Raw genomic sequence first — 24,534 nt, 5'->3', positions numbered from 1 at the left:
GGGGGAGAGAGAAGGAGGGAGGAAGGTGAATTTTCCTCTCTGTTTTGTGATTCAAGGAGTTGGAATCACAGTAGTCTTCCAGGGTAACCCAGGGAGGGGAAGCCTGGGAGAGGCAACGGTGGGGGAAAGAGTTTACTTTCCTTGTGTTAAAATCCAGAGGATCTGGGTCTTGGGGTTCCCTGGGCAAGGTTTTGGGGGGACCAGAGTGTACCAGGCACTGGAACACTCTTAATTGGTGGCAGCACTACAAGTACTAAGCTGGTAATTGAGTTTAGAGGAATTCATGCTGGTACCCCATCTTTTGGACGCTAAGGTTCAGAGTGGGGAATTATACCATGACAGTGAACTCTATGAGAATAAATTAAGTGGAATGGTATAGGGATACTTCAACAGCCAAGAGGAAACCAAGACAGCATTAGAGGTACTTCAAGAATCACCTCTACTGTATGTCTGTGATATCGAACATGCATTCCATGTGACATCGAAGGTGCTTTCCTTATCTTCAGAACCCCAGAAACAATAGTGAGAATAGGACTTAATTTAATATGGAGTCTGAGAGTGAAATCCTGCTCTCACTGAAGACAATGGTGAAAATCTGATTGACTTTAATGAGGCCAGCATGTCATCCTGAATGTCTTATGTCAGGGGTTCTCAAACTGCCAGTTGGGACCCCTCAGGGGGTCATGAGGTTATTACATGGGAGGTCGCGAGCTGTCAGCCTCCATCCCAAACTGTGCTTTGCCTCCAGCATTTATAATGGCGTTAAATATATAAAAAATATTTTTAATTTATATGTGGGGGTCGCACTCAGAGGCTTGCTATGTGAAAGGGGTCACCAGTACAAAGATTTGAGAACCACTGCCTTATGCTATACTGAACTGAATAACAGCATTATGATCAAAGACTTTCGAAGCATGTTAAGGCCTGTAAAACTGAAGCATTCATTGGTTTGGCTATTCTTGTGGGCATGTATTGTGGAAAATATTGAATCATTACATTCTCTGTGGTTAGATACAGAAGGATAAAATATCTGAGCTGTAAAGTGTGGCATGGAACAGTTTCAAAGATCTTGGGAAGCAGACATATTTTGACAATAAGCATATAGATATACATAGAAAAAGAAAAGAGAAAGCTCTCATATGACATATGCTAGATACATTTTGACTTATGTGAAAACTGGTGCATCTCTGAAAATGTCTAACAGGAACAGGTACTGCTCAGATACTGAAAACCTGGTTTATGAATCCCAGCTCTGAGTTTCATTTGTTGTTGTTCATGAAATCCTCTTATTAATCATTCGTGGGTGTTCAGAATCCATTGGCTAGTCATTAAAATTGTCGTGAATCCTGAAAAGTTAATGTATTTTTAATATTAATATTTATTCACTCAAAAAATCTGTATGGGAGACTCAGTATTTGGGGGTCTTGGATGCTACCGGGACAGAAGTAAATACGTGATAATAAGAAATACTATAATATAATATCAATAATTTATTAATGTCTAGTCACTGATATCCTATTTCAGTCATCCTATCTAGGAGCAAAACCAATACTTTCTGGCTTAGGTGACCAACTCTAAAATATGAATAACAAATTGTAATGGGGGAAAATCCTCACTTGACTCATGAAGCCATGACTGTTGTGAAAATTGTCATAGCTATGATAATTTACAGCAGATAAGGATCTGTCCCAAGGTGAACAATCTGCACACAACCCATAGGCCAAAAAATACTGATTTATAGTATCTAGTGAATACTTACAGATAACAAAGACTTTCAAAGAAATCACAACCCCTTCACAAATGACACAAACAGAAAAGGGGCAGAGTTCCTAACAAACATTATTCTCAATGAATAATTCAACCAGTTCTACCTGAAACTTACTCCCGAGTCAGTGAACAACTTATCTTCATGAACTGTTGTTTCAGACACTACATACAGTCAGATCCTCAGCTGGCAATGAGATATTCTGATTTTCTACAGCTGAGGATTGGGCCCATTCTATAACAGGCAGCTAATTATGTCATGAAAATATGGTAATGCTCCACTGCATACATTTTATCACCTGAAACTTCAAGTTCCATTAGCATAACACTGCCCCTCCCTCCTGCACCCCACCCCACACACCCAGATACAGTGAAGCTAGAGACAGAATGGGGAAAATGTCCTGGGTGACATTTTTTTCCCCTTCAATGCATGCAAAAATTTGCTAACGGAAAGTGTCATATATATGGTACTATCAATCCTATATGGTCCAAAGATAAAGAAGAGTGAGGGATGAACCCAAACATTGGTCTTTGCATTCAAAAATCGTGATGTTGGATTAGCAGTAGGCTTCAGCATCAAGGTGAACAATTTTCTGGAGGCTGTAAGGAAAATGAAAGTCAATGCCTTTGACAAGTGTTCCTGCCAAACCTCACTCGCTGCTTGGTTGACAAGGACATGAGTAGGAGGGCAACAAAACCCACACTTCGGAGAAACCAAAGCTTGGGCTGCAGCACAGAAACAGCTGCACAACCACTGCCAGCAACAATGGTAAACAGAAGAATTAGATGCCATGCGGCTGGTGCACCAGAGTGGCAACAGAAAGTGCAGCAATAGCTGCTCTATATGTAGTAAGCGCGTGTATTCATAGCATTCTGTTATTCAGATTGTCTGTCAAGAATATGAATAACCTTCGAGGCCAACACAATTAAACCATTTCTTGGAAAGAATGATTGTGGTTCATTTTAGTAAGCCAAGTTTAGGCTATATCTGTGCTGCATTTGTGAGCACATGTGTTGCTGTAATCTGTGGGGGTTACGCGTTGGCGGCAGTGGGAGACATTTTATTTTTACAATTGTCGGTGCAGTAGAAGCATATTCATCTGCACTAAAATATACTTTATAGTTATTCACATTAAGGGTAGATTTTCAAAGGGCTGCTTGGGGTTTTGGCCAGGTAATAGCCATTGATTTTACTGGGAACTGTACGGCCAAAACCCAGCACAATGCTTTGAAAAACATACCCTCTTTCTTCTTGTGAAACTTCAGGAATGTCTGATTTTTGCCCCATAGGTTTTAAGGTAGATAATATGATTGATATTCTGAAAGCTATAAAGACAGCGGCCTTGATTCTCTGGTATGGCTGAGGAAAGCTCATGCCACTTGCGGATTCTCTTGCTTAGGGGGAAATCTTCCAGGGACAGGATCCAGCAAGTTTAAGGTTACTGGAACAGTGCAAAAGCAGCCCAATGTAAAGTGACACAGTCAAGGCTGACAGGCCTCAAGCTGTGCTGTTCTCCCCAAAGATTTACATTTGTTTGTTTTGTTTTAAAGCATCTTCCTGTTAGATATTTTTATGCTCAAGAAAAAGAGGACTGGGCTGATGTCAAAATTCTGTCTCTGAGCTGGATGGCCCAACAACAGCAAACCAAGTGTGTGTATTTCCTGCAGGCCATTTGCTAGCCCTGCTCCTGCAGAAGCCTTGTAGACCCCAATATCCTACCAGTTCACAAGATGAAGCAAGTCAGCGGAGCAGAGAGACAGTGTGTGATTTTGAATCACATGCCCTGGCACATCAGTAGTCACAATAAATTCAGCATGCTGGGTTTATTATCCAACCTGAGAGTATGCTTTTTTCGCTGTTGTAACCCTCCTTTTAGAGGAGCTGCTAGTTATTTTCATTATATGGGGACATTTTAATGTAATTTATACAGAAGAGGGATAAGATTTTGCGCCTGTAACTTTAAGAGTGTGCTTAATCATTTTGGTTTTTTTAAATGGATAAAAAAAGAATAATAATGAAGGGCATGATTTCCATCTATAATTGGACCCACACTTTGAGCCTGGGATCCAAGGTGGCCTGCTTAAAGTGTAAAAAGAGTTGACTGCATGAAACTTCAGAAATATATTTATACTTTTTAAAAAGTAAATAATCTTTACCTGATGCATTAAATCACAGTTGTATTTGCAGTAGAAGTGCAGCAATTATCATGTGTTCTCCAAGCTCCTACCAGTGAGTGTTAATGACTTTAACAGGCAGGCAGATGCCACCTTAGACAATCACAGATACTTTTGGAGGAGGGGTAATGTTTAGTTTTAGTCATGATCAGACTGTGCAATATGTCAAATTGCTTTACAGCTACTTCGGACTCCTTTACTCCTTATAAATGCTGACATCATTTCTGAAAATGGTGTAAGATACATGCAAAAATCTATTCACAGCATCTTAGAAATTGCTTTCCTTACTGAAACTCATGAAAGGACTAGATTATGACTGGCCTTAATGCAGTGGTACAAGAGAGTCAGATGCCTTTCCTCCACCCTTTGGTGGCCATATTAGGGCTCACCAGATCTTAAGTCCAACACAGAAAGGGGGGGTGAGGAGAGAAGCAAAGGCTGTGCAGCTGGTACTCTCACACAGGGTACTCTCACACAGGGCTTCTTCGCCGGCAATTCAGCGGCAGGTCCTTCCCTTTGAGAGGGACTGAGGGACCCACCATTGAATTGCCACCGAAGACCCAGATGTGCTGCCCCTTTCTGTTGGCCTCCCCAAGCACCTGCTTGCTGTGCTGGTGCCTGGAGCTGGCCCTGCTCTCATAACAAGGAGCTGGAAGGGACTGGAGCAGAGAGGTACAGGGAGTGAACTGAGGAGTTTTGGCTCCACCTCTACTACATACCAACCATCAGAAGAACTAAGGGTACACAATGGAGGGAGTGTGCTACACCATTGAAAGAAAGAAAGGAAGGAAGGAAGGAAGGAAGGGCTTGGCTAGGCTCGAAACTCCAAAGTGCTGCCACGGGAGCACTCCTGTGGCAGCACTTTGAAGTGTGAGTGTGGTCCCGGCGCCAGCGCTGGTAGAGAGCTCTCCCAGCGCTGCACGTACTCCACCTCGCCTTGGGGATTAGCTGGGGCACTGTTTACACTGGCGCTTTACAGCGCTGTAACTTGCTGCGCTCAGGGGGGTGTTTTTTCATACGCCGAGCGAGAAAGTTTCAGCGCAAGAAAAAGAAAGAAAGAAAGAAAGAAGCAGGAGGCAACTCCTGCGGTAGTGTAACTAGATGTCATCCCGTGCATTCAAGTTAGCCCAAAGATTGAAATGGCTGAAACTGACACTTATCTTACACCAGTTTCATGCCATTGTGTCTCACTGATTTCAATGGACGTATCCCTGTTCTGCACTGAGGGACTTATCCCTATAACTGAGATCAGAATTAGGCCGCTGTAGTTGGGGTTGCCGATTTTTGCACTGCACTTATCCAAGGTCATCATGCACTACATTTCAGACACTTTTGTTCATAGTGTACAATGTATCTGTGGCATCTCTCTCACTGTGACCTCCTGTGTTACAGAGCAAAGAAATAGGTACTAATCTGAAGGAAGATGGAATTTACTAGGTGCACACACTGCATCACTTTAATGCTCTTGTGTATATAGTCAATAAAAGGCTTTCAAATGTGACACAAATGAGATGTGGAATGCTATACTTATTAATCTCAAATATCTGAAACTAAATATAAACTTAACAGAAATTCATCAAATGTAATTGAGAATTTGGCCCTTGAAGGTCAGCTGTTAATCTCTCACCCTGACACACACAAAAAAGGCTACATTTTGGGAAAAGGCAGGCAACTGCACTGACAGACAGCTTAAAAATTTTGCCTGTAAAAAGGGAAGGATTGTATTCACAAATAGAGAAGGATCAAAAAATTGCAGATGCAATAAGGGAAACCATTTGAAAATTCTGGGCCTTGTACAGTTTAAATGTAAAGTAAAATAAATAGAAGAATAATAATTAGTAAACATTTTCTCCAAAGGAGGCAAGGTTGGGCATGATGATATGGTATAGATGTATTTAAACTAACTCCAGAACACACATACACATAAATACTTTGAAGGAAACTAAGTCAGAGATCTACAAGGTGATTAATTATATTGTGCTACTATTATAGAACTATGTTATTATTTATAATAATAAGTGTGGGATATGCTCAGACCTCTTTTCTCATAACATGTAGTCAAGGTTGGGGTTTAGGAGTAAACGTTTCTTCACCCATCAGTTCTCTTTGGGTAAGAAATCAAGCCATAAATGTCAAAATATGCCTTTGCATGAGATTTCCACTACTTCTTGGTTTTAAGCTGGGCTGAGACCACAGAGGTGCAGGAGTACTAAAATGTGGATGTGTAAGAAAAGTAAACTAAGCACACAAAAAGATGAATCACACTTTTCAATCCTCACAAAAGGTCTGACTTAATATTGAGATAAGAAAAATATTTTGTTCATGTCTTAATTCATTTGAAGTGTAAGAGTGAAAGGGAACTATGACGGATCTCTCTTCCTGGGGCTTTGTTAGCTGTGTTAGGAGGAGAGATCCGAGGACTTGGAATGCCATATATGGTGGCAAGATGAGCTATGTATGTTTAACCATGACACCGAGAGGGGGAGTCATGGCAGATCTTCCACTATGATTTTGTAAATGACTTTAAACAATGGGAGACATTCTTCTATAGCCTGAGATTGGCATGGGGTGCCAAAACCTAACAACAATGGATATGGAGTAAGTCCTTTGAAATGTTCCTTTAAAATATGTTCTCAATAGGAAAGATGGATGGTGGAGATGCAGTCACATCACAGGAAGAGAGGCTAAAGTTATTCTAGCCCAAGAAGGCATTACTTCAGATAGCTCTCAGAAGTATATCAAAGGAGCAGCTATCAGTGCTCATAAAGCTTTCATCCTTTCTTAAGCAGCAGAAAGAGCTGGCATTGTATAACATGATCTAGGCTTCAGAAACCAATAAAATACACAATAAATTGTCACAAACATGCTCTATTAGAGTTTTCTCCGAGACTGTATTAAATTCTCCTAGACCTGTGTTGGAGCCTGATACCATACACTGCCTGAATTTTATTCATCTCCTTGCTTTTCTTAATACAGCTCCCTAAGTACCATGGCAAAGTCTGTATTACATCTACATATGCTTCTTCTCTGCTGCTTTTACAAACCACCTTGTTACCAAACCTAATTTCAGTGGTCTAGCACCAGGGGGAAGCTTCTGTATCTTTCAGAGTCTGTGCAAATAAAATGATGTGCTGTAGTAAATTTGCATTAATTGAAGCATTTGAGATGAGATTTTGATGTGTCTAAAGGAGTTGGCCATCTAACTCCCTTAGACACTTTCAAAAATCCCAGCCTAATTAAAGGGTCAAATTATCACCTTTATCTATGTATATGCTCATCACTCTGATGACAGAAGTGGCACATATGTAAATAAAGCAGAATGATTTAATTATAACTAGTATTTGCTTTAAACTATATATTTTTTTCTCAGCTCTCAACTGCTTTTTCTGTTTGCTGTTTTGACTGAAGGGTTGTTTCTAGCATTTTTGCACAGTGTCACAGGATTTTTTATCACGTGGTGTGCTGTATTCTTCGTTCAATCTGCAGTGTCTGTTCATGTAGCTAGCGCCTCCTGTGAACTGGCTGACATCATCTTATCACTTTTATGTGACATGTCTGCTCTCCATCTACACACAGCAAGGAAAGGCTTGTAGGTTGTTCATTCAACCAAGCCCTTTTATAAAGAGTGCTGCTTCACTAAATCTCTGTTTTCTCCACAGCTAAGAACAACAGAAAGAAAGGAGACCTATTTTCTTCCTGTTACAGCCTCTTGTTGAGGTGGGAATGTAATTTACTTCAGTATCTTTCATACACACAAATATTGTTGCTTACCTCAAAAGATAAAATAATGTTTCTGACTGACTGTAGCTACAGTGTTATCCAGAATGTGTTATTTACATTGAGAGTCTTCTTCTTTTAACGATGTCTGACTATAGGAAAACTGTTTTTTTGTTGAAGGATCTTTTTATATAAGTATATACAATTGTAATGTATATTACCTTAACCATTTGATAATACCCTATCTTTATTTAAACTTTTGAAATAGCAGTCCCAACACAGCTCTGCCCAATTATGATTTAAACAGACTATGGTTATGACAGACCTAAAATATTGAAACTGGATTTAAAAAAATAAAATAAAATGAAAGGTGTGTAAATGTAGCCTCAGTCTGCATGGTCTTGTCATATTTCATCTCCTCATTTTAATTCAATGTTAACCAAAGCACAGAAATATTTATCTTTGTCTGATCTTTAATTCCCTAAATTTATGTGGAATCATGCACAGATGCTCTGGAAACTAGCCTGGAAAAGCCTGGCATTTTAATTGATCCCAGAGCCTCTTGCTTCATAGCCCCTGCTGCTATGAAGTCTGCTACTTGTTCCAAAGATTGTGAGTTTGGTTGCCTAGCCACCGCAAATAGCCATTCAAGGTATAGAAATGCAGAGAAGGAAGTAACTAATCAATTTTTTAATTTCCCTTATGTAAACAGCAGCGAATCAGGATGGATTTTGAAATCTCAATAGTGGAAAGATGCATCATGCGCATTTTAACATATATATTCACTTCATGCAATAGTTTACAGTCAGAAATTATAAACCACTGGGTATGTTTCTTAAGACAGGTTTCATAAAAGAATTTGAACATCTTATTCAAAACAAACTCTTGTCGGAAAACAACATTTAGCTTATTTGTACACACTGTTAATATTTTTCCGCGTTTTCTTAGGCAAAGGAACTCAACAATAGACAACACAAAATAAAATATACATTTCTTTATAAATGAAAGCCCAGAAACAAACAGAACTAGGAGGAGGCTGAAATTCAGGACCAAATTCTGACCTTTCTGACAATTAGTGTAAAAAGAAGTTGCATGCTATTTCTTCTGAAGGATTTGAGAACAGTTCTTCTGGAATTTTCCCACCATAACAGTAAAAACCCAGGTATGTCAACCAATGTGGAATTTGCCAGTCCATGGTTAAGGTGGATATTGTGATACTCTACACCTTGGTCCTTGCCAGTATTTTTAAAGACAAGATAGGTGAGATAGTATTTTTATTTGCCCAACTTCTGTTGGTGAGACTTGTCTCTCTCACTAACAGAAGTTGGGCCAATAAAAGTTATTATCTCACACTCCTGTCTACCTAGTATTTTTTTAGCAGATTATCTAGAAGTTTTGCCATTTTTTGTGGCATGATGGACACACAGAGAGAAGATTTTTCAAGATACTACATGAAAATGAATTAGGCCAGCATACTTTTTGCTTTATTACCACATTACCTTCCATGCAGAAAGGGATTGTTGATATTTCAATATCCCAGACTCATCACCAACTTCTACAAGCACATTCTAACACATGGTGTTATACTGCTTCTTCTTCCATATCCTAAACTCTATGAAGGTATTTTAACCTGTCTGATTTAAGGCCTTGGAAACCTATATAAGTGGTCTGACTTCACAGTACTGTGAAGCATGTGCTGGTTTCAGTGATTAATATAGGGCTTGAAGAACTATGCCAACACACAAGCTACATACAATTGAAATCAAGAAATAATTCCCACTCTCCTACTTACTCTGTTGCAGTGACTACCGGGGTTATTGCAGGTGAACATGTTTGGGTAATTGGGAACCAAGAGAGCTGCCCAGATGGCATAGTGCAAGAATTAAATATGGACATAAGAGAGTTTAGAAGCCAGCTCATTGTTTTAATGATTCAGAAAGAAGGGATGAAATCCTGGTCCCATTGAAGTGGTAGTTTTGCCTTGACATCAATAGGGACAGGATTTTACTCAGGGAACTCATCAAAGAGTAGCTGAGTTTTGTCCTGAGTGATAGAAAAAAAGGGGTGAGGCCATTAAAAAAACAGCTTGCTTACCTGATTGCCAGAAAGGGGGAGGGAAAGCAAAGTTGAAGAAGAGATACATTTGCAAGGGAATGGGGAAAAAAAGACACATACAATGAAAACCCACAAGCCTATACGCAGGAGTAATCCAGACATGCCCATATGACTGCACTCAGGTACAGAGATTATCTCGGGGATCCAGTTGCAAGATCTAATCCTTAGATTGTAAATTATTTGAGGCAGGGACTTTGTCTTTCTGTGTGTTAGTAGGAGGCCTGGCACAACAAGACCCTGATCCAGACTGAAGCCTCTGGGTGCTACCACAACTCAAACAATCATAGTTATTTTATTTATTATTAACAGTGTAGTCCAGGTTTAATATTACTTTCTCTTACAGAATATTATCGAACACCTCCAGTGTATTATTTGTTGAACTGCCTTGCAGTATATAAGAAGAGGATTTAAGGCTGTCTCTGTCTGGTAGGTGAGAATAACAGAGTTCTCAACTAAGAACAATCCCACCTCCAGTCTCCCACAAGCTCAGGTGCCCACTACAATTTCCCCAATGATTTCACTTCACACTCCCTCACAAGCTTGAATGCAGATGTCTCTAGATGAAAAGAAAGCAAATAAAAACCTGACTAGTGAGCCAGCAAGAATTCAAGCAATTCCAAGAGTGTGGGCCAATACAGAGTTTGAAATGTAAGGCGAATAGTCTGTTTTTTACATGCAATTAAAAAGAAATGTCTGGTTTACTAACCTCCAATGCCAGAATGACAGTTGAAAGCAGAAATGTTAGTTCAAGTTTTCCAAGCTCTGCAAAAATAGATCTGTAAAATATGTCTATGAAGGATATATTTATTTTTTGAAAAAATATCTAAAATTATAATTCTAATTAGTGTCCATTTCATGGGATATGATCCTTGCCCACAAAAAAAAATATTTCCACGTCCTTGGGAAATGAAACATTAAGGGCCAAATTCTGCTCTTGCTTACATCAATGGGGTTACTCTGAATTTACACTGGTGTAACTGAGAGCAGAATCTGGCCAAGGAGCTGGTAAGTAAACTGAAATTCACCCTGTCATTAGAGGACATAACTGTACTCATTAGAAGGGCTCTAGATGCTCCAAAACTTTGTTAAATGATCACTTCGCAAGAATTAAAGAAAAAGCAAAGTTGTCCATCTTGATTTTTGTGCCCCCCTGATCTTCAGATCAAAATACTGAAGAAATTGGAGTGCTGTCTGTGGTCAGTTTAGAACTTTGCAACCAACCACACCTTTAAAATGCAAACTAGTATTTGCATGCACAAATCAGGTAGCATGACCACTGATTTGGCAATGGAAAGACAAATGTGGGGTTTTTCAATTACTACAAGTATGTAGGTATTTTATGTGGGCGTACCAACGGATCTCATCTTTTAAAAATTGCACACTTAACATTTAAAGCATGCATTTCAGAATTAGGTCCAGACAATTATGTATGAAAAATGCATGCACAACTGCATGCCCCATGTTTGCAATAATAGCATTTATCAATGGGAAAATCCCAAATTTTAGTAGGAAGAGGCTAAACAAAGACTACAACCATATTTCAAGAAAAGGGTGTGATGTTGCACTCTATATGATTTTATGAAAATATGCTAATGTAACTGGCATACGCTTCATGTAAAAGGTCTCTTGTCAGGTATCATTACAAAGCCTAAAATCTACTGAGTGTGATCATCCTATTTGTATAAATGTACCACTCTTGTATCTGAACCTAGAAATATGAAATATAACTCTGAGGGCCTATTGTAATTATGTAAAGGATGGGCCATTAATGGTGGTTTGGAATCTTGATGACTCCCATTAACCAGGACAATTGACTGCAGATGGCTGTGTTTAACCTGCAAGTCTTCAGGTAAATAAGTCAAATAAACAAGCCTGTAGAGCCATAAGTCCAAAATGTTTTGAACTGCAAGCTACTTCTGAGGGTATGGCTACACTTGGAAATGTGCAGCGCTGGGAGTTACAGCTGTGGTCGTACAGCTGTGTAGGAACAGCGCTGCAGTGTGGCCACACTGACAGCTACCAGTGCTGCAGTGTGGCCACATTTGCAGCATTTGCAGCGCTGTTGGGAGTGGAGCATTGTGGGCAGCTATCCCAGCGTTCAAGTGGCTGCAACGTGCTTTTCAAAAGAGGGGGGGTGGGGTGGAGTGTGACAGGGAGCGTCGGGGAGACAGAGAGAGCGGATTTTTGGAGCAGACACTGTGACAGCTCCCTGCCTTGCAAGTTCAAAAGCGGGGGGTGGGTGGAGTGTGACAGGGAGCGTCGGGGAGACAGAGAGAGCGGATTTTTGGAGCAGACACTGTGAGCTCCCTGCCTTGCAAATTCTGGCCATTTCCCCACCCCTCTCTCAATCACTCTTAAATGTAAAAAGGCTTCAGAAGATAAGCAGCTTCTCCAATGGACTCCCTCCCCCCCGCCGTGCTATTTGTCTCCTCAAGCAAACAGCTGTGAACATTCCAAAGCCTCGGCTCGGCTCGGCTCGCTCGCTGGAGCAAAGAGCAGCTGTGTTTGGTAGCTCCGGGGAGTACCTTCTGGTTTGTTGAAGACAGGAATTCTGGGATACCTCTTAATACCCTGGAGGCCAATAACAGCGCTGGTGCGTGTCCACACCTGATGAGCAGCGCTGAATCACCAGCGCTGGATTCGCTACACCCGTAGCAGACCAGGAGTACAGCCAGCGCTGCAGCCAAGGAGTTGCAGTGCTGGCTGAGCTTTGTAAGTGTGGACACCGAGTAAGTTGCAGCGCTGTAACCCCCTCACCAGTGCTGCAACTTGCAAGTGTAGCCAAGCCCTGAGTGTTTCTCAAGAGAACTAGGCCTACTGCCTACATGGATCTATTTTCTGTTAAAACTCTAAGATCTCTCAAAGGGATTAGGTATAGGGTAAGCTTTTATACACTCTGTTTTTGAATTTTCATTTGTTTTAACAGCCAACTCTCCCTCCACGTACTTTTCCAGCACATGAAACAGTGACAAAGACTAAAAGTTGATTCATTTCATTTATCTAAAGCATAAATAAAAATCCCAGTGTATTGTAAAATAGCTTAGGCCTGATCATGACCCTTGCTATGGGTGCTTTGCACTGGTCTGCAAACCCAAAATAGCCACACAGGTGGCTTAACTGGACAAGAAAGCATTCCTTTGTAATGGCAGCTCTTGCACTGCCTCATCCTTTGTCCCATATATGGGGTGTAAACAAAGAGCTGCTATGTCTGGCCAATCCCCAGTTGCATTAACACCAGGTGGCCCTTATGAGCCTGAACAAGTTAGAACAGCTTTTAGGCTGCTCTAATTTGAATGTCAGGACAGGACCAATGCTTAGCAGCCCCCAGGATGCATAAATGTGGCTTAAATCCATCTTTGTGGCCACCCATCTTGAGCTAGGTGCAGAAGAAATGGTCCTGAGAATCTGGCTCACATCTTGATTTGAAATAACCAAAATAAACTGCAAAGAAAGAATGATTAGATATCTTCTCCCATCATAACTGGTTGGGGATTATGTGAATCAATAAAAATCATTTTCACTTGTAGTGTTTCATGAAAAAGTGAAAACTAATCAAGTTACATTAGATTTTGTGATAAGTGAAAGGCAGATTATTTTGCTTGAAAAAATGCTTTTTACAAATCAGATGGAACAATTTTTATGTCATATCAGGCAAAATTACTGAAAGTGAATAGGTAAACAACATATTCCAGGGGAAAAATGTTTAATGATCATTAAGGCCTTGATCCAAACCTATCGAAGTTAATGGGATTCTTTTCAGCTACTTCAATTGGCTCTGCCTCTTTTAAGGAGAGGGTATCAAAGGACTATCAAAGGATACTAGTTAGTGCCAATATGATTTTCTGATGTGGATGAAGACTATGAGTGCACAGACTTATAACACCAGAGGACCCATAGCTACCACAACTTTCTGTCACTAACAACCTGGGCTAAATTTTAGCAGGTAACCTAGAAGAGAGAGACTCCATATTAATGCAGGCAAAAATGTTTGCTCTTTATTGGGTACCTTTTCAAAAGAGATGGGTCCACATCATGTCTGCAGAATCTGCAGTCACAAAATGACCTGGGGGTGACAATTGGAACACTTCTATTGCTATCTTATTGGCATTCCCACTCTCATGCTACAGGCATGAAAGATCAGATGGGACAAGATTTTGAAAAGCTCTCTGCATAGATCTAAACCTATTCCCATTTAAATCAACAGTAAAACTCCTATTGACTGTAATGGGGGCTGATTTAGATCAACACAGAACACTTTTGAAAATCCCACCTGAAATTCAATTGATGGTGCTAAAAATGCAGGCACAAATGTGTGGGATCAAATTGCTCTCAGAAAAAGGAAACCACGCTAATAAATGTTTGGTCCTTTCAATATATTTCTCTGCAAAGAATGAAAGAGATGGGAAAATAATTTCTGATCCAGAGACACATCATACAGAAGAGGAAGTGTTGACATTTATTGTACCCTCTTTCACGTGGCATCCAAATGACTGATTTCCACGATAAATTCTAAAGCTTGCAAAAACAATTTTAATCAAACAAGTAATAAGTGTTTTACAGTGATGAACTGTTTCAGTTAAAGGACTTGAAATATCCAAAACATTCAACCCATTAGGTTTGAAGTGCTACAATTAGAGGCAAAACACAAAAGAATGCTCCTAGGAATTGCAATTTTTGTTGCAATTTGTGGGACTTCATTTTAGATTTTCTCTCCTTTCCTTTAAAGGCAGAGCCATCAAAGATTTCTATCCATCCCCCACCATTCTTCACACCAGTTTCCCCAAAGAAACTTCCAATCATTTCCCTCTTTGTCTCTATTTAAACATTGTTTCTCGTCCACTTCACTGTGTGATACCAGAGAGGTGAAATAATGGTGGATGTCTCCTTCTTTTCATTGTGATAAATAAGAGGGCTCTTTTCATGCTGACAACATATTCTCAGAGGCTGGACTTTACTTGTTTTACCAGACATTTGCTTTTTTTTAAAACCCTCTGCGGGCCTGACCATATGTTCAGCTCACATTTATACTGCCTGGTTAATTTAACCCATTCGAGTTTCATAACTGACTTGAGAAAATATATTTCATGAATCTACCAGGCTTGTAAATGTAATTCTATAAAACACAAATGAATTCTCAGTGCTGGGACATTGAATCTAAGCTTTCTGTTTAAAATCTTTTTTTTTTTTATTTTATAGAAAGTGTATACAGCCCTGGGCCAGGAACAAAGAATAAATCCCCTCAAAGTCATCACTCAAGCACTATGAAATCTTTTCCACCTTTGCAATAGCCATTTCCCAACCATCACCCCACCATTTATCAATGAGTTCTATTGACCTTTTAGTAGATGTTGCTTTTCTCATAATAATATTTCATAAGCATTTGCAGAGGTTCCAAATATCTTCTTTTCTTTTTTTCTTTCTGTGCCTTCATCATATCAGTTACATCTTCTGAATGGCCAACTTCACCCAAGATGGCACAGGAAGATGTGAATTACTCTTCAGCATTGGAAGAGAGATTCATCTCAAGGGAGGGAATGTGATGGTACCACAGCCAGCCATCTCCTGGGTGTTTTTGCCAGTGGAAGGTAGCTTTAAGATACAATAGAAACTTTGCCAGCAAAGGATGCTGAAGGAATACACTGACTCTGTGCATCTGCCTTCACTATCAGTACTACACACATTTTTGGCTGAACTGGCCCCAACAGGCTTTCCAGGAAGGCTGTGGTCACTTTGCATCATTTTTCATCATCTGGAAGAAACATCCCTTCTTTACACTGAGGGAAGCAGACATAAAGTTAAACGAACTCTGCTCTGATCAATTTAGGATAGTATTTTCAAATGTATTTAAGAAAGTATTTTCAGCCCTGGCCTAACTCCAATCCCTCAGAAGTTAATAACAAAAGTCGAGATTTCCCACTGAGGTCAATGAGAACAAAACTAGGCCAATGCTGAGCATTTTTGAGAATCCCACCCTTAAATTAGTTTCTTTCACAGAATTTATTGATAAAAAAATGGGGTCGTAATGGGCAATTGAAGATGCCAGTGCTGATGATCATTTATTATTAGTTTGCAGTCACATCTGCAAAGTGCTAGGCACTATATCAACACAGACAAGGCACAGTTTCTCCCTTGGCAAGCTTACTAGCTAAACGGCAGTCAGGCACAAGACAGAAAAGGAAGGATACTAACCAATGAGTAAAGTGGTTCCAGAGGTAATTAGCCATAGGAATCTAAGTCCTGATCCAAAGCCTACTGAAGTTAATGGAGCCTTTCTATTGTCTCCAATGGTTTTAGGCCCATAGCAGATGATGCAGAAAATTCTAGTACTATATTTTTGTAAGAGATGTAATAAGATGCGTAAATATGTCTTTAATTTATTTAATATGTTTATTTAATATATTTCTCTATATATCTAACTTTAGTATTACCTGTTGAAAAAGGAAAATCTCTCCTAGTTTTTCATGTCATATTTGTGCCAGATGTACCATTATAAGTATAGTTCACTATTATACAGTATTCTCCTGTTAAGATGAGTACCTGTCTGCATCCTGTAGAACTTGCCATACCGGTATTGCCCTGGCCTCTTCCTTTGTCATTCAGTGTTGAACGCATTCTACAACAATATGCATTACCTCACCTTTTGGGGGCGAAGCCAGACCTTTTGGCACCTGCTCCCCTATTTGGTGTAAACATTGCTTGTGCCAATCAGAGGCGAACACACACAGGTTTTGGGCCCCGTCCCCTATGACACTTCTGTGATGTCATAGTGAGTACTTTAGGGGTTGCCCTGCCATGTGCAGGCAGAGAGAGGAGAAAACGTGTCCCGTGTATCCCGTGTATGCCGTGTATGCCGTAACCGAGCCTGATCACCTCGAAGCCTCTCTCTCAGCTCACGTGTTTCAAATAGAGCTTCTACGTTTGCCGGTCGTGATGTGTTGGTTTGTATTTGTAAGTATCAGTTATTACTAAATGCTGCATTTTGTTTGTAAATATTGTTAGTAGATATTTTAGGCATTGTGTGTTTTAGGTTTTGTTAACTCTATTAGCTAATCATAAGCTGCTCTCTTACCCCTTGTAACTATCCCCAATAAAATTTTAAATTGATTGATTTTAGTTGTGTGTGTGTGTGTCTGCAGTCTGCCTCGTGACCCATACTCTCCTTGCATCTCTTACCTATATAGTCTGTTGCCACGTGCAGCCTGGTAAATAACAGGCCTGCATTTCCTTTCGCCCCTGCGAATACGTGGCAATCTACATGGCGTCACGAACAGGATGCAGGGGAGTTGGGCCATGCCCGTGGCACGCTGCAGACCGCGCAGACAATGAAACTGAACAGTTCCAACATTTGCAGTTTCACCTTTTTACTAGCAAAAATTCGACTGATCCAGTAATGGAATGGATCTGTTCCCTTGACTCGGGAAAAACTCAAAAAGGCTATACTGTACCATTAACCCTGGCAGATACAGGTTGCCTCCTTCGGTGCCACCCGAGCTTTAGGTGTCAGCCAGCCGATTGTTCCCTGCAGCCTCAGTGCACGGAGGCTGTGGAGAACCTCGGTGCTGCAGATCCCTCTCAGCTTTGGAGAGAATGTAGCCGCATTGTTAAAAAATCCGGAGGTACCGTTTCCAAATTGATTCCCCCACCTCGGGTAATACCTGCTAATCCGGCACGCAAATTATTATGCCAAATGATAAAAAAATTAAATTTAATTAAGAAAACCATAAAATTGCGACCCGATAAATATAAATCTGAGAATGTTTCTCAGAAGAAAATTCAAGTAAATGGTCAGGTGGAAGCCCTAACTGAGAAAGAAAAGGGTAAATTTGTAATGGGTAATGAATTGTTGACTAGTACAGCTTGTAAAAGTGAACCTGAAATGGGTAACTGTGATTTGCTGGAAGTAGCTCAGGGTAGTGAAAAAAGCAGCAGCTTGTCTGTTGGGAGTGGCAATGTGCCTGGTGAGCTTATGGCTGTGTCTAGTCAGCAGTTTGGGAAAACAAGAATAGTGGAAGATGAGTGTCCCTATCCCTTACCTGTTTCCTGTGTGGAAAATTGTAACAGTGAAGGAAATGTGCCTGTGTCTGTTAGGGGTATTGACTTGCCTATGGAGGAAGCTACCTCGGTCTCCAAGCAGTTGTCTGTAAACAGCCCTGTGTGCTGGGACAAGGGAAATGAAATCCCAAGTTGTGTGTCTGGTGAAGGAGAATGTGTCTCCAGCTTTTCTGTGTCTGTGGAGCAGACAGAAGGTGCCTTTCAGCCTGTGATGGTTAAGGGTAATTCAGTTGTCTCAGAGTTGGTTCTGAATTCAACTAAAGCCCAGGAAGGGAATGGTCCTGAGTTCCTGTCTGCTGGGAAGGATGGCACTGTAACTAGGTTGCATCCAGTTTGTGTCTTAGCAAAGTTGGAAAAGAGTGTAGCAGCTCTGTCTAAGCAGGGTGATACCCTAGCCAGGGCACAAGGAGAGCAGAAAGGTGATTTAATTGTGTTACCTACTAACAGTTTAACAACTTGTAACAAGGAGGAAATAATTCCTAATCTTGTGTGTGTTGAGCCTAACAACTTGCAGGTTGCCAGTGACTATAAGGAAAGTTGCCAAGGGAAGGAGAGTACCTCTAACGTTTTATCTAGGGAGTCTATGAGTTTGCCTGAAAAGAAATTGTGTAGGAATCTGCCTAATGGGCCAAAAGTAATTCTGAATGTAAGTAAGACCCAGAAAGAATCTGTTGTGGCTCAGGGAAGTGTTCCTTTAGAGCAAGCCCTAGGTGAAAAGGGTAAGGGCAGAAGTTCTGAGAGGGGTGAATTGTTGCTTAGAAAAGCTGCTAAGGAAAGAAATCCTCATGGTAATCTGTGCAAGCAATTTACTGCAGCTAAAGGGTGTGAAAGTGATTTAATCAAGGAAGTTTTAGTTCCTAACAGCCAAAAGTTTTCTGTTGTTAATGGATCCACTGACTTTCCTGTTGAAAAATCCAGTGGGGGTAGCTTTGAGAAGGTCTCAAATAGAGTAGAAGCTGTTACAAAAGTTAAGCAGCCCTGTAATCAAGTGGCTGTGTGTGTGCGTGGCCAGCTTGTTGGAAAAACAATGTGGTTGAAACAGAAATGTCTCCATGCTAGTGTCTGTGTTAATGCAAATTACCTGACTAGCAGGGAGAAGAAAGACTTGCTAATAGCTGTGAGTACAAAGAGCCCACCCCCTCAGCCAGTGAATTTGGTTAAGCGAGAGAAATCAGGGTTTGGTCCTGCAGAACAAGGAGAAAAGAGAAGACTACATTTTGCAAAGGGAAGCCACAGGTTAACCCTGAAATGCCCAAACTCCAATGGTGTTGATCCAAGGGTCTGGCCTGACAAACAGGATTGTAACTGGACACTTGCAATGAATTTGTTGTTATTGCTAATGGTGATTTTTGCAACTAGTGTGTTGCTGTTACCAAGAATTGTAAGAATGTACAGACAGGAGTCCTGCTGCAACAGCAGATCCAATCCACTATTGTTCTAACTAAGTTTTACCTTGAGTCTGTAAAGAGATTCAATCCTGTTATTGAACATGACTTTGATAAACCATTTCTGTTATACACTGATATGGCTTCTAACCCAAGCCTCTGGCCATCGAGAACCTACGGGCCAGCAAGTACCCTAACACCTACTTAGTGGCTACAAGTGCCCCCAGTGACAAGCTAGTTCATCATAACTGGCTCAGCAAATGTAATTGTTAATAAACAAACTAATGCCCCTGAGCAGGGCTCGTATTATTCTGTTTTACAGGTTATGCTGCTCTCCCTCACAACATCTTTGCCCACGGAGCCCTTAGGAGAAGGTGGACTACAAACTTGGTTCGCTCCCTACTGGGTGCAGGAGGTCAGCAGAAACCAGTCCCTGTCAGCGCTTAAGTCCAGAAGATTGCCTTGTTTGCTCCACTCAGTTCTCACCTAAATATCCATTACCCTTTCAATTTGTACCAAGAGTTTATAACTTTTCTTCATTTAATATATCTAGTGTAAATTGTTCTTCACAATTTAATTCTTATGTGTTTCCAGTTCTTAATGATTCAAGTCAAAGTAATCATAGCTTTCCTTTAATTAAGGGTATTACAGTTCCAGCACCTCATTGTTGGGTTTTTGTTGGTAATAGTTTAACCCCAGCCCCTACTTGGGTTGGTGCATATTCTAATTGTTCTATGTGAAGTTTCTCTTATGCTAATACCTCCTTAACTAAACCCACTCTTAATTTTACCTACCCCCCCGTCCCATTAATTGTTTTATCGTTTTGATCATGATATTTTTTTTGGAACCTTCTATACCTCCCTAACACATATGTATCTATTTCATGCCCTGCATCTGCATCATGCTGAGGCTGCATGTATTAATCGCACGTCCACCTTTTATTCTGTAACCAATAATGGGTGGAGCCATACCACATTTTCGTCCTTAAGACCTGGCCATTTTTGGATTTGTGGTAATGTTGCATTTGCTGTACTTCCTCCCAATCCCCGGGGTATATGCACCATTGGTACCCTATATCTACAAGGCGGAGGTATTTACACCTTGCCATCTAGCCATCGGCACCGTCGTAGTACCCAATCCTTCTGGACTCGTCTGCAAACAGCAGCCTCCTCCCTCGCCTACGCCATTGTTACTTTTAACCCTGTTGGTTATATGATGTTACGTGATCAAGTGCTGTTTCAATCCCTTGCTATTGAAACACTTGCTAATACTACAAGCAAGGGCTTCTCCTTAGTTAATCAGCAGTTAAATTCCCTTGCTCAGTATAGTGTTCAAAATAGATTAATGATTCAATATTTGTTACAATCTTCCTCATTTTGTACTAAATTTGCTGAAGTATATCCAGAATTTGCTGATAAATGTTGTGTTTCTTTGCCATCTATTTCTCCTAATTTGTCCTCAATTGTTAAAGACCTGCAAACGTTGAGCTCTACTGTCAGAGAGTCACGAGAGACCTTCCAGTTTTGGTCATGGCTCAATTGGCTTGGCCTTGCGCCCTACAAATCCTATTTCCAATCCCTGTTTGTGTCCCTTCTGGTTGGGCTCGCTCTTCTCTGTCTCGGATGTGCCTTCATAAAAGCCTGCATTCACAAGTTTGTTGCCTCGGCCTACATCGCTTCCACCCCCGAAGCGCATTCCCTCGTAGGTGGGAATGAAGAGTCGGACTCGGAAGTTTAGGTTTTCGGCCAAACTATTTCGGCCAGGGCACGGGGGCATGTTAGAATGGGTTCCTGTCTGCATCCTGTATCACTTGCCATACCGGTATTGCCCTGGCCTCTTCTTTTGTCATTCAGTATTGGACCCATTCTACAACAATATGCATTACCTCACCTTTTGGGGGCAAAGCCAGACTTTTTGGCACCTGCTCCCCTATTTGGTGTAAACATTGCTTGTGCCAATCAGAGGCGAACACACACAGGTTTTGGGGCCCGTCCCCTATGACACTTCTGTGATGTCATAGTGAGTACTTTAGGGGTTGCCCTGCCATGTGCAGGCAGAGAGAGGAGAAAACGTGTCCCGTGTATCCCGTGTATGCCGTGTATGCCGTAACCGAGCCTGATCACCTCGAAGCCTCTCTCTCAGCTCACGTGTTTCAAATAGAGCTTCTACGTTTGCCGGTCGTGATGTGTTGGTTTGTATTTGTAAGTATCAGTTATTACTAAATGCTGCATTTTGTTTGTAAATATTGTTAGTAGATATTTTAGGCATTGTGTGTTTTAGGTTTTGTTAACTCTATTAGCTAATCATAAGCTGCTCTCTTACCCCTTGTAACTATCCCCAATAAAATTTTAAATTGATTGATTTTAGTTGTGTGTGTGTGTGTCTGCAGTCTGCCTCGTGACCCATACTCTCCTTGCATCTCTTACCTATATAGTCTGTTGCCACGTGCAGCCTGGTAAATAACAGGCCTACATTTCCTTTCGCCCCTGCGAATATGTGGCAATCTACATCTCCTAGCTCCCAAGAAGGTATTTTGGGCACAGCATGCATGAACATATGTGTAATATTATTCTCAATGTGCTTATGTGTTTCATAGGAAGTAAGGCTCATAGCTTTTCAAAATATTTCAGCATTATGAAAACTAAAGTTTATAAGATGCAAGAAGTCAATTTAATTAAATTACATTTCATATTAGCTTTCACCTTTCCCTGATTCCTACTATCATTGTGAAGGGGTTGATGGACTTTGCTGCTGCATAACATTTTGTATAATGGTTTTTGTTATTTATTCTTTAATCAGACTTTTTTATTTCAAATTCTTTAAAAAAATTAGCTATCATCAAGTATTCTTTATAGGAATTTAGGCATTCAACTTTGGTTTAAAAATTCTTTTCTTGAATTTCGAGTTCCATTTTCTCAATGGCAATCAGGTAACAAGGTCTCTGTGCCTAGGCACTTATACAGCCCTCTTCACCATGCTATCATTCATCTTACAGAGGGGGGATCTAAAACATAAAGAGACTTAGACTCAGATCCTCAAAGCTATTTAGGTTTCTAGTAGGGTGACCAGATGTCCTGATTTTATAGGGACAGTCACGATATTTGAGGCTTTTTTAAATATGGGCTCCGATTACCGCCCGCCCCCTGTCCTGATTTTTCACACTTGCTATCTGATCCCTTAGTTCCTAGCTTCTGTTTAAATCCAGTACTGCACAAACCTAGTACTGCCCTTCTGTACAGCGCATTGAATTTCACCCAGGATGTGCAAACCTTAAATATATGTGCATGTGAAAATTCAGTAATGGAAAATTACCTAGAAACACAGGCATGTAAAATTACACCTGTAATTTAGAAACTGCTTACAAAATAAAACCTATGTGACCTGATTCTGTTCACAATGAAGTCAATAGCAAAACTCCCATTGACTTCAGCAGTGCAGGATCAGCACCTTAATATGTATCAGTTTCACAGCTGCCCTTGATAAAATGGCATTAAGGACAAAAATCATAGGTTGCTGGGTTGCTTTTTTTTTTTTTGTAATGAAGCACTTGCCAGAATTCAGACTTTAGTGGACAAGCCTCTGACGGAGCACATGAAAAATACAGGCTTACCTGTCTCATCTCCAGTCTGTCTTCCATCCAATTTGTTTTGCTTCTTCTATCAGGTCATTCAGCTGACTGGGACAGCGAAAAGCTGCTAACATTACCACTCACTGTCAATTGAAAAGGAGGAAGTGGCATTCAGTTGGTGGAAAGCCCTGGAAGAGGATGGGTTTGTCAATGAAATATTTCTATGAGCTTGGACTTCAAATGGGTCTGGGAGGGGCCAATGGACATATACAACTGGTGTGAAGGGCAAAAGGAAATATCAAACAATACTTTAAATATATATGTTTATAGGAGTGGGGTGTAAAACTAAGGTTTAGAGATGGGACTCTGCCACTGGGAAGCAGATGTTAAAAAATATGGGATATGCATTTATCTATTTTTATGCTACAATATGGGCACATATTCTGCCATCCTTACTTACAGGCAAATGCTGTCTTCTGATAATCTATATTAGGGTGACCATACACCCCATTTTGGCTAGGACAGTCCCTTTCTTAAGTCCCGTCCCAACTTTTTTGGCAAAAGTGGGTTTGCTTTTACCAACTTGATCAGCCAAAAAAGTGGCATATGAAATATAGTTGAGTAGTTCTGATACTGTCTACTAGAGCACAGTCATAAACATGCTTTCTATCTAGTTCATTACAACAGTGGTTCATTGGAGGTGACATTTGGTAAAGCATTTCTTTGCAGTACAGTATATTTATAGATTCAATCTGACATTATTCCCATATGGTTTTCTCTTTTGGGGTTTTGTCTATCTACATTTTTATTTCTTTGTTTATTTTTGCATTCTTACTATTATTTGACAAGCAGATACAATTTATAAAACATATTTTCCCTAGGTTTTCTACCTGATCCAGGTATATACTTAAGCACATGACTAATGTAAGGGACTGTGGAAGATTTTGTTACGGTTTAGCTAAGGCTGTTCGTCTTCTCAAGGACAGGTTATTAAAGGTTGTTGTATACTAGCATATGCTGTTTGTAGCCAGTTGGAACCGCTTAGCCTGGGAAGCCCAGCGTGTTTGGAAAAGCCTGGCCCTTTGCCATAAGAGATAGCCCAGTTGTGGGAAAGCTCCCACATGCCTATGTATGAGCTGCTTTGCATGCTATTAGCATAAGGTTATATTTATTAGAATTTGTTTTGCTGCTTTGGACTCGCTCCCCGCTTTGAGTTAGCAACGTGCAGAGTCCCCGTTGCGGGTGTGTTTTCTTTACCTTCATTAAAAGCCATATCACTCACTATGTGTGTGTGTGTGTGTGTGTGTGTCTCTTCCCTGCAGAGCACTTAGGCACGTAACAACTAATCTCACTGAAGTCAATGTATCTTCCTGAACTGAGAACTAAATTGCAGAAGCCAACTAATATGTCTTGGTTAGAAGAGAAGTATGTTGGTGCTAGAGCACTCAAAATTTTGCAATTTGAGGGGTAAACTTAAAAAATAATGAGGAAAAATCCTAAAAAATTCATGAATCTATCTTCCCCCTTTCCCACCAGCTCCCATTGCCGCTAAAATTTTTCTTTCAAGACATCAGCTGATGTTACCTTCCACACGACATGTGAAAGTTCTACTATCATTAGACTATTTTGAAAACTTTACAACAATTCTCATTAGTATTGGCAAATGAAAATTGACTTTACCAATCTAGTCAATTTTTGATTAAAAATAAAGACCAAATGCTCTCTAGAAATCATGTAAAAATGGCAGAATGGTCTATT

The 24,534-nt window shown here is 40.4% G+C and overlaps 1 long non-coding RNA gene across 1 annotated transcript in view; it reads left to right on the top strand.

Moving 5' to 3' along the window:
* LOC142046759 (uncharacterized) overlaps positions 1-21,565 on the top strand; it is a 347,351-nt gene extending 325,786 nt beyond the window's left edge. The window contains exon 2 of the long non-coding RNA XR_012655762.1: positions 19,531-21,565. This is a non-coding gene — a long non-coding RNA (uncharacterized LOC142046759). The remainder of the gene's footprint in view (positions 1-19,530) is intronic.
* The last annotated feature ends 2,969 nt before the right edge of the window (positions 21,566-24,534 follow it).

The sequence above is a fragment of the Chelonoidis abingdonii genome, chromosome 4 (genome assembly GCF_003597395.2).
Source record: "Chelonoidis abingdonii isolate Lonesome George chromosome 4, CheloAbing_2.0, whole genome shotgun sequence".
NCBI lineage: Eukaryota > Metazoa > Chordata > Testudines > Testudinidae > Chelonoidis > Chelonoidis abingdonii.
Note: the sequence above shows the minus strand (reverse complement) of the source record. Positions and strands in the feature narration are given on the sequence as shown.